The 16,161-nt window shown below is 48.5% G+C and overlaps 1 protein-coding gene and 1 pseudogene across 1 annotated transcript in view; one reads left to right on the top strand and one right to left on the bottom strand.

Annotated features, from left to right (window-relative positions):
- The window catches only part of GABBR2 (gamma-aminobutyric acid type B receptor subunit 2), a 351,725-nt gene that overhangs the window by 121,126 nt on the left and 214,438 nt on the right, over nucleotides 1-16,161 (bottom strand). The gene's annotated exons all lie outside the window — the stretch shown is intronic.
- Nucleotides 837-1,226, top strand: LOC144224982 (large ribosomal subunit protein eL22 pseudogene; annotated as a pseudogene).

Here is a 16,161-nt window from a genome sequence, read left to right as displayed (position 1 = left end):
TATATATATATATATATAAATGATTACTTTTGAGAGAGAGAGAGACAGAGTGCAAGTGGGGGAGGGGCAGAGAGAGAGACACACACAGAGTCCGAAGCAGGCTCCAGGCTCTGACCTGTCAGCACAGAGCCTGACGTGGGGCTTGAACTCATTAACCGTGAGCTCATGACCTGAGCGGAAACCAAGAATAGGACGCTTAACCGACGAAGCCGCCCAGGTGCCCTTACCATAAAAACCTTTGTAATCTGTCCCCTTTTCACTACACAATATATTATGAACAGTCTTCTATGTCATCAGTGCTCTATAACGATAACTTTTAATGGCTGCCCTTCCAACTCTCTAGCTGGCGCCTATTCATTCTTGAACCTCCGCTCAAAGTCATCTCCTTGGGAAAGTCTTTCTGATCCTCAGTCTCCATCAGGGCTCCCTGTTATAAGTTCTCAACACACCCCATGGCTTTCTTTCAGAGCATTTTCCACAATCTATATTCAAACCGTTATACAGATGAATATCTGTTCAGTGTCTGTCTCTTCCCTGGTACGAGGAACAAATTTGCCTTGCTTGGCACTGTATCTCCCCTCCCCACATCTCTCGTTCTGTAGGTGGTAGTAAATATTTATAAAAGAAATGAATGAGCAAAGGGAAACAGTCACTTCCCTGCAGTTGTGCCAGGTGTTTATGCTGTGGATCCATCACTGATAATCATTCCATGGCCCAGAAGGGTGTTTTATTCGTTCTTGGACATACAGTTCATCTTTTCACTATAAACATCTGATTTCTCCTGTTGTTTAAGCCAAAACACAAATAATAAATACGTGATATATGCTGTCCCCATGATGGCGCCCGTGAAAAAGCTCGCGGTGGAGGGAGTCAAAAAAGAAAGGAGCAAGTTCTGAAGTTTACCCTGGACTGCACCCACCCCGTAGATGAGGGGGTCACGGATGCTGCCAATTTTGAGCAGTTTCTTCAAGAGAGACTGCAAGTTGAGTGGCCAAGCTGAGAGTCTTGATGGAGGGGTTGTAACCATCGAAAGGAGCAAGAGCAAGATTACTGTAACTCCTGAAGTGCCCTCTTCCGAAAGGTGTTTGAAACGTCTCACCAAAAAATATCTGAAGAAGAATAGTCTACATGATTGGTTGCACAGAGTTGCTAACAGCAAAGAGAGTTATGAATTGCATCACTTCCAGATTAACCAGGATGGGGAAGAGGAGAAAGATGAGGATTAAAATTCATTTATCTGGAACGTTGTGTATGAGTTCCTGAATAAGACTTGGGAGCCAAGCATGAATAAACAAAATAATATTGATGAGTTACGGCTTTCTTGCTTCTACTGCTAGGGATCCCTCAATCATACACGGCACCTTACACTTAGCAATGCACCTTCCTTAATTCACCTTCCGAGCCACTCAGCAAGGGGCTCTTGGTCACAGGTCTCATTTTGCAGAAGAGAATGCGAAGATTAGAGACTTCCCCAAGGTCACCACTGCTAAGAGGTAGGGGACAGCATGGAACTGCAGTCTGTGGATTCCATGTCCAGTGCTCTTTCTGCCACACTGGGCTGCCCATCCCAGGAAGGTAAACGAGCCACGCAAATGAAATGATGTCACTTCAGTTTTGCTCCACATTTTCAACCAATGCTTTCAGAATCATTTTTGCAACTGGAACATTTCTTAAAGGCAGAAAACTAGTTCATCACAGTAATCAAGTCTGTCATAGAGGATGTGTGATGATGTTTGAAAATATAATCCTATGAACATCAGAACTGACAAGTCTGAAACATCTCTAGGCTAAATCTGCTAATAACGGTCTTTAGCATTCAGGTTGGCACTCACATCAGTTGGTGTGATATATTTCACAGCAGAGATGCCCTAACAAGGAACTTCCTCAAAGAGGAACTGTGTAGAGGACAGTTTTTAATGAGGCCCAATCCCTGAAAGGGTGAAATGTGAGTGGAGAATAATGGCATGAAATGAAACATGTATTTCCATGAGTCAGATGACAAGATGGGGTCTCACATCAGAAAACACAGCCAACACTTTCTCGAGGTCAGGACTTGTACAGGAAAGGAGTGAAGACATTAGGGCCATAACCTCTGTAGCCCCTCCCAGAGAAAATGTGCTTTGATTAGAATGAAGCAGACACATAGGAATTGCAATTACCTCTTCTAGGCCTGCTGTTCACCCACTCATTCCTTCGCAGCCACCTATCATCCCACCGACTCACCCACTCATTCATCTTTGTCTAACCACTGACCTGCCCATCTACCCACCTGCCATCTATCCATCTTATCCAGCCTTCCATCCACCTACCCACACACCTATCCATCCATCCACCCACATACTCATCCATTCATCCATCTATCTATCCTTTCATATGCCTGTGTCTCTCTCCATCATCCATTCAGATATCATCCACCTACCCACACACATCCATCCACCCATTCACCTGTCTACCCACCTATCCCTCCCTCCACCCATTCACTCACCCCACCAACCAGCTAACTAGTCTTTCCTGTATATCCACTATGTATAAAGCCCTTAGGAGATGCTGAAGAGGTGGGGGACAGGTGGTGATAAAAATATCAGATGTATTTGTTCACTGACCATCAGCTGAGACTCTAGTATAGGTCAGACCACGAGAACATTCACAGAGGTGAATCTTAGAAAGACCCCACCCTCAAGGAGTGGGTAGTAGAAGCCTCATCATAAAACTAACCAACCACTTGGAGTCAAGGTGATGGCACACAGTGGGGGTGAGTGCAAGACTTTCCACACTGTGCTGCCTGTGGTCCAGGGAGGGAGACAAGTTTCAACAGGCACTACCAGCAGGCAGCTTGGCCAAAGCAGCTGGGCTCTTGCCTGTTTAATGGACACCCACCCCCTGGTCCAACGCCATTTTATTTTTATTACTAAAAGCACACAGTATGTGGTGAAAGGGCATGAAACAGAAAGAACATTAATCCTACCACAGAAATCTCATGTGTGGAAATACAGCACTATTTGCTGCTTTGGTAACTAGACAGGCTGCCCAAGATAACCACTGTTCCGTTGATTTCTCTCTCTTTCTCTCCCTTTCCCTCTCTTTCTCTCTCTCTCTCTTACTTTCTTGCCCACTCGTTTATGATTAATTTCTTCACCTTGGAAGAGGACGACCAACGTGCCTTTCAAGACACAGAGACAGCAAGAAGGAGCCGCCATGATGTGTGTATCACCTCCGTGCTTTCTGCAGCCTCCACGTACCATCTGTGCTTTTCTTGACGAAATATCTGCCTCTTCGAGCTAAAAAAGAAACCTTATCTTGCTACCTCAAGTGCTAGTTATATTTTTATCGCGCGCATTAAAATCAAACACAGCCATAAAATAAAGAGTGTAGGTCTGGGTCCCAGCTAAGCCCGTCCCTCCCCCACCTCTAGGGCGCTGTCACGGGCGCTGCCACCGGGGCTGCTATCCTTGGGCCCTGCCTGGGCGCCTTGACCAGGCTGAGCCCACCTAAGGCTTACCCCGTTCAAGGCTTTGCTTCATCTTTGTTACTGCAGAAATGTGCTTACTTATTTTTTCATCAGCAAGGAGGGTTAACGAGGGAGTCTTCCAAGGAACAAGTTTAAAAGAAAAAAAAGTAACGTTAAATGTAATTTTTTTAAAAAAATTTTTTTAATGTTTTATTTATTTCTAGAAGAGAGAGAGAGAGAGACAGCGTGAGCGAGCAGGGGAGGGTCAGAGAGAGAGGGAGATACAGACTCTGAAACAGGCTCCAGGCTCTGAACTGGCAGTCAGCACAGAGCCCGACGCGGGGCTCGAACCCACGAACCGCGAGATCATGACCTAAGCGAAAGTCGGACGCTCAACCGACTAAGCCATCCAGGCACCCCACGTTAAATGTAATTTTAATGTTAATGTAAATGTTAAGTGAGGGACAAGGATATTGGGCTTATACGTAAGATCTCTTTTGACAAACAAGTTTGAAAACCAGTGGGATAGCTTGATAACTAGCTATATACATGAGGACAACGAGCACCCATAAATCACATATTTAGGGGTGTATATGTGTGTGTCTGAATGTGTGAGTCCACCTGAGTGCATTTGCTTGCGTGCACATGAATGTGAAAATGGGAATTCCCAAAGATGGTGAGAGCTGCAAGAATGCGGCCAGGGCAGCGACACTGGGACCCACCAACCCCTGTACCTCCTACGAAGTTAACCACAGGTGTTGTAGGCTCTAGAGGGCTGTGTGCAGCTGGAGTCCAAATGCGCCCTTCCTCAGCATCCTCGTGATAACTTAGCACCCATCGTGTCCAGCACCCGGCACGCATAAACCTCTGTCGTCCCCACAACCCTGTACAGGAGGCCCCATTGTTTCCTGTAGGGTAATCTGGGGGCAGGGGGAGGCTCCGCTCAGCTCTCCTCTTTACGGTTGAAGCACCATCCCCCAGCTCCCGGGAATACTGGCAACTGAGGGTCCCAGTAGGTTCTCGGAGCCTATTTACAGGAAACCCGATGTAAGGCATTGTCCCCATTTTACAGACAAGGAAACTGAGGTGCAAAGGGATTCAGTTCTTGCCCAGGTTTACCTGACTCGCAAGTGGAGCCAAGATGGGAACTTAGGAAGTCTGTCTCCAGAGTCTGCAATCCCAGGCATTTCACACTATTGCCTCTGGGGAAGGCGAAGGTGGGCATGCATGCCCCCGACCCCCACCAATCCTGTCCTTCCCACACCCCCTTCTACAGTTTACAGTGCCCTGACCAGACACCAGGCCTAGCAACTGAGTAATTTGCCAATTACTGTTTAAAGAAGAAATCTAGAAGGCTCCCATTCCATTGAGAAAGAAAAGGGGTGGGGAGGGTGTTGCGATTCCGTGAGGAAATGAGTCTCCCCAGCTGCCTCTGTCCCCTGACACAGGGCTGGCCTCACACAGGGTCACATCCAAGGGTGTGTGAGTCACTGCCACATGAGCGCACATGGGAGGAGCTGGCATCCATCCGTGTTTAAAGCTGTGTGTCTTGTCAGCTGAAATTTCTGTCAGCCGCCCTCCCCTGATGGCAGAACACTTCCCTCCTACTTAGCAAGCGCACAAGCTAACATACCTTGACACACATCGAGGGGTAGTCTGGCCCCATGCGAGGAAAAATGCATGTGGTATGTTACGGGGCTCTTCAGATATGGTTTTCACACGGGATCTGGGTCCACCTTTACTGGAGTATTTATCTCAACAGTGGGGGTAGCACTAATAGTCAACTGTATTGTTTNAGAGAGAGAGAGAGAGAGAGAGAGAGAGAATCGTAAGCAGGCTCCTTGCTGTCAGCGCAGCCTGACTTGGGGCTCGATCTCATGAACCATGAGATGATGATCTGAGCCGAAACCAAGAGTCGGACATCTAACTGGCTAGCCACCCAGGCACCCCTAAAATGTACATTCTTTTTCTTTATTTATTTTTGAGAGAGAGAGAGAAGAGAGCGAGTCAGAGCCAGAGAGAGAGGGAGGCACAGAATCTGAAGCAGGCTCCAGTCTCTGAGCTGTCAGCACAGAACCTGACTCGGGGCTTGAACTCCACTCAAACCGTAAGATCATGACTTGAGTCGAAGTTGGATGCTTAACTGACTGAGCCACCCAGGTGCCCCTAAAATGTACATTTTTTAAGTTTCTGTATGAGACTTTTGCTAGGCTAATAGCTTTTGGTTAGCAGTAGCTTGCCAATACTCTATAAATTTCTCCCTAATATTAGCAAACTACTTACAATTCTTTACAAATAATTTTTGATATAAATAATAAGTAAGTAAATCAGCTTTATCATAATAAACAATAGCTTTAAAGTGATGGGCCTAATGGGGAGGGAGTGTTTGACAGGTACAGAGCTTCAGTCCGGGAAGATGAGGAGTTCTGAGGATTGCTGGCAGTGATGATTGTACGATAATGTAAACGTGCTTAATACCACCGAACACTGCAACTTACAGATGGTTACAATGGTAAATCTCTGTATATCTTATCACAATAAAAAAAAGAAAGATGGGCCTAAAATGATGGAGAACCATTGCCGCAGAAAAAGCTTTATAACGTGAGGGACCAAAACAAATCGTTGTAAGAGCATTAAAAAAAAAAAAAAAAAAAAAGGCCACAGCTGAGTGTGAAGTGTGGTGCTTCGCTGGGGCTGTCTGAATCAAGTTATGGGTGACTTTGATTTTCTTTTCAGTGCTTGCCTGTACTTTTTACATGTTCTTTCTGATCACGTATTATTTTTGTAACCTGAAGAGGAAATGTATATGTTATTTTTAAATACGTGAGTGAGAAGAAGGAACCCGGGGTTGTAAATACCCTCGCTCCCCCAGTCAGGGAAGAAGGGAGAAAAATGTCGGGAGCTGCTTCCAGGACCGGCTGGCCAAACTGAGAGGCGCAGAACTTTCTCCCTTGGGATGGGGGTGGGGGTGTAGAAGCTGGGCGGCAGGGGCGCCAGTCCCTAGAGATGAGGGGCCAGGGCCCTGGCTTCAGCCCTGCGCTCTCCCCCGCCTGGACGGTGGGCGGCGAGCTTGCTGACCTCACTGGCTCCTTTCAGCTCTGTCCTTCTCTGGCTGGGACTCTTTTGCCCTCTAACGGAGGACAGCTTGTATGTTAACGGTGAGGGTGGAACATCAGCCGGCCTGAGTCCTGTGCCCAACCTTGGGTAAACACCCCTGCGCTTTCTCACCTGCCAAATGCTCATAACATCAGTCTCCGTTCGCTAGGGCTGTATTAGCTTGCTAGGATGGTCGTAACAAAATATCACAGACCGGGCGGCTTAAGGAATCAAAACGGAATGTCTCACGGTTCTGGAGGCTAAAAGCCCAAGATGAAGGTAGCGGCAGGGCTGGTTCCTTCCGGGGGCCGTGGGGGAAAGTCAGTTCCGTACCTCGCTCTCCCTCCTGCTGGTGTCTGGCGGGTGATCACTGGCGGTCCCGGGCCTGCCAAAGCATCACCTGCTCTCTGCCTTCATCTGCATGCGGTGTCTCCCTATGCGCATTTTCCCCTTTGCAGAAGGACGCTGGTTATGTGGGATCACACCACTCCAGCAGGAGCTCATCTTAGCCAATTACATCGGCAATGACCCTATTTCCAAATAAGGTCATATTTTGAGGTGCTTTGGGTGAGGAGTTCAACTCTGGATTTTTAGGGGGACACAATCCAACCCACAACCAGAGTCATTATAAGTAGCGAAAGAGATAATGCATTTAAGAGCTTAGCATAGCACCCAGCATAGAGGGAGTGTTCTAAATTACAGCCATTCCTATTATCATGACATTTATCATTACAGTAATTGTCACCATGACTATCTTGTCGCTGGCACCTTCTTTCGTCCGTTTCTCACCGAGACCCGGACAGCGTCTGTACACAGGGCTTCTGCTGAAGCTCTCATAAGACGATGCACTCCCCCACGCTGCTTTTTTTATAAGGAAACAGCTATTTTTTCCCTGACTCGAGGAAGTTAAACCTGCAAGCTTTGGAAGGCTAGGCATCAATTGAAACAAATTGCTAAACCACATTATTTTGATCTTTCAAATTTATCTGACAGCAGAAGGAGTAGGTTTCTTTCCTGTGCTGTACGTTATCTGCAGTCGTTTGTAATTGTGTTTAAAGAAACAGGGGGGGACAGCCGAGCGGTGCCTAGGAACACAAGATTTGGAGACACCTGCCTTTAGAATCAGAGCACCTAGGATGTGGTTCTGAGCTAGGCTCGCTGTTAACACCGTGGGGGCCCTGTAGAGCCTCTTTGCCGCGCTGAGCTATAATTTCCTAATGCATTCAGTCAGCAAACAGGTTTCAAGGACTAAGAGCTTGTATTATACAGGATATAGAGAGAGAGTTTTGGGCCCCAGTCCCACTCAAGGGGCTCTCGGGCTCTCCGTCCACTGGGAAGGGGCAGAGGGGCACATGAATAACCCAGCGCAAGAGGGGAGCCCATGACATCCTCCACTGTTAACCTGGATAGAATGATTCCTGCTCCCCTTCACGCATCTCACAAGGTTGTTTGGACCGTGAATTCCTTGGGAGCAAACCTTCCATATTACTCCTCCTGTCTGGCCCCAGCTCTGGCTTATAGGAGGAACTGGGAATGCTGGTTGAATTAATGGAACTCCTAAATGGTGAAGACCATAGACTTCTGAGCCAGCCAGAGTCGGCAGCTTTGAACAAACTCTTGTCACTTGCTACGTGTAGGATGCATCATTGATCTTTGCTCAACCTGTTTTTAAAAAATCTCTGACAGGGGCGCCTGGGTGGCTTAGTCGGTTAAGTGTCCGACTTTCGCTTAGGTCATGATCTCGCGGTTCGTGGGTTCGGGCCCCACATCGGGCTCTGTGCTGACTGCCGGCTCAGAGCCTGGAGCCTGTTTCAGTCTGTGACTCCCTCTCTCTCTGACCCTCCGCTGCTCACACTGTCTCTCTCTCTCCTAGAAATAAATAAAACATTAAAAAAAAAATAAAAAATCTCTGACAATGTCATTAATGATCTAAATCCTTCATTCATTAAACAAAGATTTATCAGGCACCTATCACGTCCCAGGCACCCAGCTCTAAGTCTTAGGGGTGGCACGTCCAATGGGGGTAACTGTTGAGATGCAGAATGAGGGGGTGGGAGCTGTGATTTCAAATAGGGTGTCGAGGAAGCCTCACTGACAAGGGGACACGTGGGCAGAGATGGGACACAGATGCGAGAGCCTGATGCCGCTCCCTGCGAGGAGGCTTTGCGATTACCCATCCCCTACCCGGTGGCTCTTTTGAGCCTCACAATCAATAACATGTATACAACGCTTAGGATGCTGCCTGGAATGCCGTAGGAGCTCATTAATTAATCGCTATTATTAGCATTATGTTAATAAATGTAATTGCATGGAGAAGCAAAGGAGATAGAGACTATAAATGTACTCTGTGCACAGGGCAGTCACACGTTGGTTATTATTATTATCGTAGTTGTTGATTACTAAGCAATTACCTCGAGGAAATGCTCCTGACCATCAGTGACCTGCCCTCCCCCTCGGGCCCTAGGACTTGAGCCGCAGAGAGATGCTGATGGGAGAGACTGGGGAGGGGGGTAGAGGGTGGGTTTCTCTCCTGCCTCGGGAAGGACGCAGCAGGAGCCCCCATCCCCGGCCCAAGAGTGCATGGCAGGGACATGTCCCCACCCTGTGGGAACCAGTGATGCCAGCCATCACAGCAAGGACTTGGGGATCACTATTAGCAGATACAATGACTATAGGTTCTGTTAATACTTCTCCTGTCACTTCTGATTATTTATTGGGCAGAAACAGTCTTTTTAGTTTCGAGAAGCCCGGAAGGCAGCAGAGGGGGAGAGTGTGACTGAATTTCTCAATCACGTGTGGATTCCATCCAACAGAGTGAACGCAAGGTTAGCAGTGGTTAAGAGCGCCCACCGGGTGTAAAGTGCTAGGTGCGGAAGTGTGGGACCAGGCGCATGTAAAAGCTGTGCTCCTTGCAAATTTGGGAGCGGCTAATTCATCACAGGAGGAGTACAGCTCTTCCCCAGGCTAACTGCAACAGGCAGGGGGAGGAGCAAAGCAACTGAGTGCAAGGGAGAAGAGCCCAGAACCCTCTAATGGGTGTGAGAGAGGCGATGGGGGAGGGTGGCTGCTAAACTTAATGCAGAGAATGACAATTAGATTACAGTAAAAATTCCCTGTGGAAAATGCTTCAATTTCCCCTGAGGACGCACGGGTGTCTTCGTATGCCCCAGAAGCAGAGCCCAGGACAGGGAATCGTGTGCAAGTGATTTTTTGAAGCCATGTGCTCAGGAGAAGCTTGTGAGGGAGAGAGGAGAGAGAAGAGGCCACGCTAGGTGGTTTCAGGTGAGGGCCAGCCTCTGCCTACTCCTGCGGGGAGCTCGGGGGCGTGAATGGCACTAGCGCCCTAAGACCACACTAGCCAGGCGTGGCTGCCGGCCACTGGGCTGGGGTGTGAGTCCCAGGCACCCACAGGCTGGGAGGCTCCGATTGCCCAAGGTGTGAACCACCAGCACGGACACCTGCACGGCTGGGGGGGACGGGCAGACCTGACCAAAGCCCTAAAAGAGACCCCCGGAGATCTGGCTGGGACTCGGACGGTAGGTGCTGGAGTTTTCGTGTGTGATGCCGAGTGCTAGTTCCCAGGGTCACGGGAGTTTGGGCCAGACTAAAGGGAGGAACGGAAGGACAGACGGGTCTGTGNTTTCTCTCCTGCCTCGGGAAGGACGCAGCAGGAGCCCCCATCCCCGGCCCAAGAGTGCATGGCAGGGACATGTCCCCACCCTGTGGGAACCAGTGATGCCAGCCATCACAGCAAGGACTTGGGGATCACTATTAGCAGATACAATGACTATAGGTTCTGTTAATACTTCTCCTGTCACTTCTGATTATTTATTGGGCAGAAACAGTCTTTTTAGTTTCGAGAAGCCCGGAAGGCAGCAGAGGGGGAGAGTGTGACTGAATTTCTCAATCACGTGTGGATTCCATCCAACAGAGTGAACGCAAGGTTAGCAGTGGTTAAGAGCGCCCACCGGGTGTAAAGTGCTAGGTGCGGAAGTGTGGGACCAGGCGCATGTAAAAGCTGTGCTCCTTGCAAATTTGGGAGCGGCTAATTCATCACAGGAGGAGTACAGCTCTTCCCCAGGCTAACTGCAACAGGCAGGGGGAGGAGCAAAGCAACTGAGTGCAAGGGAGAAGAGCCCAGAACCCTCTAATGGGTGTGAGAGAGGCGATGGGGGAGGGTGGCTGCTAAACTTAATGCAGAGAATGACAATTAGATTACAGTAAAAATTCCCTGTGGAAAATGCTTCAATTTCCCCTGAGGACGCACGGGTGTCTTCGTATGCCCCAGAAGCAGAGCCCAGGACAGGGAATCGTGTGCAAGTGATTTTTTGAAGCCATGTGCTCAGGAGAAGCTTGTGAGGGAGAGAGGAGAGAGAAGAGGCCACGCTAGGTGGTTTCAGGTGAGGGCCAGCCTCTGCCTACTCCTGCGGGGAGCTCGGGGGCGTGAATGGCACTAGCGCCCTAAGACCACACTAGCCAGGCGTGGCTGCCGGCCACTGGGCTGGGGTCTCTGAGTCCCAGGCACCCGCAGGCTGGGAGGCTCCGATTGCCCAAGGTGTGAACCACCAGCAGGGACACCTGCACGGCTGGGGGGGACGGGCAGACCTGACCAAAGCCCTAAAAGAGACCCCCGGAGATCTGGCTGGGACTCGGACGGTAGGTGCTGGAGTTTTCGTGTGTGATGCCGAGTGCTAGTTCCCAGGGTCACGGGAGTTTGGGCCAGACTAAAGGGAGGAACGGAAGGACAGACGGGTCTGTGAGCCGACGCTTTCCAGCTTTAAGGTGTCAACTCCCCAGAGGGAACGGCAGCAGGTAGAAAGCAGGAAAGTGTTCCTGCTTACAGACAGAGTTTACTCCACTCTGCGGTAATATTAAACCACTATAACCTTAAAGAAGTTAATTGGTTTGTTAATTATTGAGATAATTAAGTGAGATAGTATATGTGAAACAGACTGGCCCTGAGTAGGTATAGAATGGTTGTTTTGCTGGACTTGATTCTGAATATTGCTTGATTAGACCCGCATAAACTTTGTTCTTTGAAAAGTCACCATTGCGATATCAGTAGTAATAATAATAGTAATAAGGATGATGCCGTTTTGGGAGCTAAATGCCATCATTACTTATCATATCAACCCTATGAACTAGGTTGTATTTTCTTCCATAGATGAGGAAACTGAGGCACAGAGAGGTAAATAATTTCCCTGAGGTCACACAGCGCTAAGTAACGGACTTTGTCTGACTTTACACATTTGCATTTCCTGTTGTAGTTCATCACTGCCATCCCCCAGGCAATGGTTCATTTTATGTGAGTTTCAGGGGTGGGCCTGTTAGGTTTATGTATAACGTAATTCTCCTGGAACTTCCAGACTCTGGGATGGGGTGGAGACAGGTGGGGTGTGAGGAAGTTCTGGAAGGGTTGGCTGCTGCTCCTGGAAAACAGCCAAGAAAGGCTCATGAGAGGGAGGCCTTAAGGAAAGCTCGAGTGGCCTTGGCAGCTAGCACGCCAGGGTCACTGGGACGAGCCCTGTTTTTTAGGACGTGCAGCAGACACATCACAGTTGGGGTGTTACTGAGCTTCTGACAAGGTCCTAGCGACAGCCTCGAGCACAAAATTGAGAAACAGGCAGCATCAGGATAGCCCAGGGGACGGAGTCATGACTGGTGGAATGACCAGTCCCCAAAGAGGTCAGATCCTGGACTGGTAGAGTTTTCTCTACTTACGGATGGATTTCCTCGTGCTCTGTTTCTTAACTCACTCAAATTCAACAACCTTAACTGACGATACCAAATATAAACCACAAATGGGTGGCTGGTGCAAAGCCTGTAGGTTAACCTGTCTTAGAGAATAAAATCAGGAGTCTAAAGGATCAGACGGCGGGAGAGATGGGCCAATTCTAGCAAGATGATGTTTAACTAATTTGTGTGTGTGTGTGTGTGGTGTGAAGTTTCCTATCTGGGTGAAAAATCAGCTGCCCAACCTCAGCCCCACGGTAGGGTGAGGCTGCAGTGTGTGTCTGTGACATAAACAGGCTTTAGCCCACACTTCCCCAGGACGAGGATCTCACTGGCTTCCCCTAACTACCTGTTCCAAGTACCTGCAGTCGCTGAATTCCAACTAATCTATGATGCCCTCTTTCCAGGTAGAATGTCGCCAGGGGGAGCACAGTGGCAGTATTTGAGGCTTAACACAAAGACTTGAAGTTTAAGGGACATACCAGCAAAGGCCGGATTCCTGTTCACCAGCAACAAAAGCAAATGGCAAAAGCAAATAAGTGCTGCAACTCGCCATCTGCTGTTCTTCATCACCTCCTCGGTGAGATCAATTAGAGATAACAGCCATTAGAGGTGGCATGCCTGAACCTGAGGCTGCCCATCTCTTCCAGACAGATGTGATGTCCAGACCCGCAGCTGGTTGAGAGAGGCTGGGCAGAGGATGAAGAATGGGGCCATTATTTGGAGGAACTTTGGATCGTTTCTACATTAGGTCCACCCTGGGGAGTGAGGAGGCAATCACAGTAAATAGTTTAGAAAGAATGGGCCCTCTTCTCAAAGTCAAAGATATTTCCCCCAGAGCTTCTTTCAATTTCTCCATGTCCAAATGTCTTGGAAGGCTCATAGTCCCCATGCAAACCTGGGGTGCATGCCCTCAGTAACCCTTTCCGGGAAAAATGTTTTATGTATTCTGTTTTCGTAATAGAGTTAATGAGGTTACATCAACTTAGCCCCCATCCTAGGCACTACACAGTAAATATGGTGTCATTCTAAGAGACAAATCAGAAGAAACATTTACTAAAGGGGGTATACCGCTCATTAGAGCCATCATATCTTATTGTCATGTGCCTAAATGATTTGTCCACTTGAGATCTGGTATATCACCCTTGTTTTAAAAGACTGGAAACTAGAAAGAATTAAAAAGTGATTGCCCAAAGAGAATTAGGCTTTGGTTGTTACCTGAATACTTTGCACATGTTACTAAGCAGAGTTTTTTCTTTCTTAAAGTTTATTTATTTTGAGAGGGAGAAAGTGAAAGTGGGGAGGGGCAGAGAGAGAGGGAGAGAGAAATTCCAAAGAGGCTCCACTCCGCACTGCTACCGCAGAGACCGATGTGGGGCTCAAACCCACAAATCCTGAGATCATGACCTGAGCTGAAGTCAGATGCTTAGCCGACTGAGCCACCCAGGCGCTCCCCCAAGCATGTTTTGAAGGGTTATGGATATAAGCTGGCTGATGAACTTAGTGTATTTTTGGTAGAAAAACCTAATTAGAGGAGTCTGTTATGTCACGACGTATCACCATCAATGCTGGGCATGGAGGAGGCTGGCATTGCGTCCTCACTACCCAACACATGGCACAGGGGGAAAGGGCACAGCTCGGGTGCCTTGCAAGTGTCCACACATGGAGTTTCACTTACTGAACTACAGGAAGATTGAGGGAAGCTTCTTGGTCTTCCCTGCCGTAAGCAGAATGGAATCCTTCCTCCAACGGCCTTGGGCAGGCCTTGGAAAGTGACCAGCAATTTACTCATCTACTTGTCTATATCCCCCACTGGGCAGGGAGTTTTTGAGGGACAGACCATATATTATTCTTTTCTATGCTTCCAGCTCCCAGAAGCTGATCCAAGGGCCACTAACAGAGTAAATAAATGTAGGAGCAAATACATCTCTGACAGGTTTAAAGTAAATGTGTGTGTGTGTGTGTGTATGTGTGCACGTGCACATGCGTACATGTGCACACACGAGTGTGCACATCCACCAAAGCCCTAAGCAATTCTCAGGGTTACTATGTGACAATCACTGGGACTTCTTGTTAATAATGTGAATTCCTTGGCCCTCCCACAAAGCCGTTGGATCAGAAGTTGTAGGAGGGGCTGGGAAATCTGAATTTTTAACGAAGCTCCTCGGAAGAGTCTCATACATGTAGAAGGTTAGGGATGTTTTCCTAGACCAAAACCTGCTGAGCTGGGATTCTCAGAATGCTCTGGGCTTTCAATACCTTAAACAGTCATTCCAGCCCAAGTTTCTGTTCAGGCAGAAGAGGGGTTTCCATGTGAGGACGCATTCTGAGATTTGCAGGCCATATGGAAAGGTAAGAGGTAAAAACAGGGCCAAAAATCACATCAGTGCACTTGGACTCAGAGGCAGGCAGGACCCCCACCAGGCTGTCGGTGTACAGGTAGGGACATGGAATTCCGTTTTCCAGGGTCCCCTGGGAAGGGCACTTGGGAGGAGAACTCCTAAGAAAATAAAACAGAGCCGGGCTCCAAGCTAAGACCAGATTCCTGGTCTAGGATGCAAGGAAGAAGTCTGCACTTGAACCTGCCAACCAGGAACCACCGGCCTGGCTCCCAGACGAGAGTGTGAGCACTGCATCAATTGAAATTGAGTCACGGATATAATTAATTTAATGCATTTAAACGATTTTCCGTATAGTAAACATGCTGAGGGAGGGCGACCCAGAGTAAAGTGCCTGCCTGAGAGTGGAAAAGTGGACACCGTGTGTGCCGAATAATGCAAACCCTCCAGCAAATGGAAAATGCTTCCATTTACTTCCACCTCCCATTCCTTCCCTTTCCGACTCTTTATTTACGGCTGAACTTGGCCTTCTGTGGTCTCCTTGGACCACAGAGACGCTTCTGCTTTGTCGGAACACGTCCTTTCTTCTCTGGTCAGAAGACAATTTTAACAGAACCCGTCTACAGCCCAGCGACAAGCACATATTCATATGTGACAAAAGGGACTGGGAGAAAGAGGGAAAAGGACAGAACTTTTCGCTACTTCATCCCTTTCTCAGGTAAAGGGGAAGGTGCACAATGGTCAAGGAGGTGCGACCAGGTGTGGCTGGGACGGGCCCACCTGAGCCGCCATCTCGGCTCTGACAAGCCATCCCTCCATGTGACTTTGAAAACACCCTCTCTGGAACTCAAATACTCGTCTACAACATGAGGGGGTTGAACTTGAGGATTTTAAAGAGCGCCGTCAGTCCACGGGGCACCTGGGTGGCTCAGTCAGTTGAGCGTCCGACTCTCGATTTCGGCTCAGGTCATGATCTCATGGTCTGTGAGACTGACGGAGCCTGCTTGGGATTCTCTTTCTCCCTTTGCCCCCGCCCTCTCTAAAATAATTTTTAAAAAAAGATAAAATAAGAGTGCTTTCAGTCCTGATATCACTGAATTATGAATCACATAAATACGTGTCGAGGGACTTCTCATTAAAAAGAACCTCCCCTTCAAGTCATGTCAAGTGTTCAGATAGTCTTATCGAGTTGCTCGCCAAGCAGAGCTTATGTATTATTTGGTTCTGATGAAAGGGAGCACTTGGAAATGGTTACGAACGCTCTCCCACTAAGATACATCGGGCAACTGGTCAAAACGCTGAGTTCCAGGACGGGGAGTGCTTCCTAGATTCTGTAGCTCTCTATCCAGCTGTTTCGGCTAGAGACACTACGGATTCCTTCTCCCACATAAGAAATGAAGTGTGGTGTCAGGACGGCCTGAAGCGGTGTGCCCACATTTTGCGACAGCTCTGCCACAGCGGTGGCCACAGGCGAGTCCCACCCTCTCTAAGGCTCAGTCTGTGTTTGTGCCAGGAGAGGGAGGACCTCTGGGGTGGGGCCATTCC

Source organism: Crocuta crocuta, unplaced genomic scaffold (assembly GCF_008692635.1).
Source record: "Crocuta crocuta isolate KB4526 unplaced genomic scaffold, BGI_CrCroc_1.0 scaffold431, whole genome shotgun sequence".
NCBI lineage: Eukaryota > Metazoa > Chordata > Mammalia > Carnivora > Hyaenidae > Crocuta > Crocuta crocuta.
This window is presented reverse-complemented; position numbering and strand designations above follow the sequence as displayed.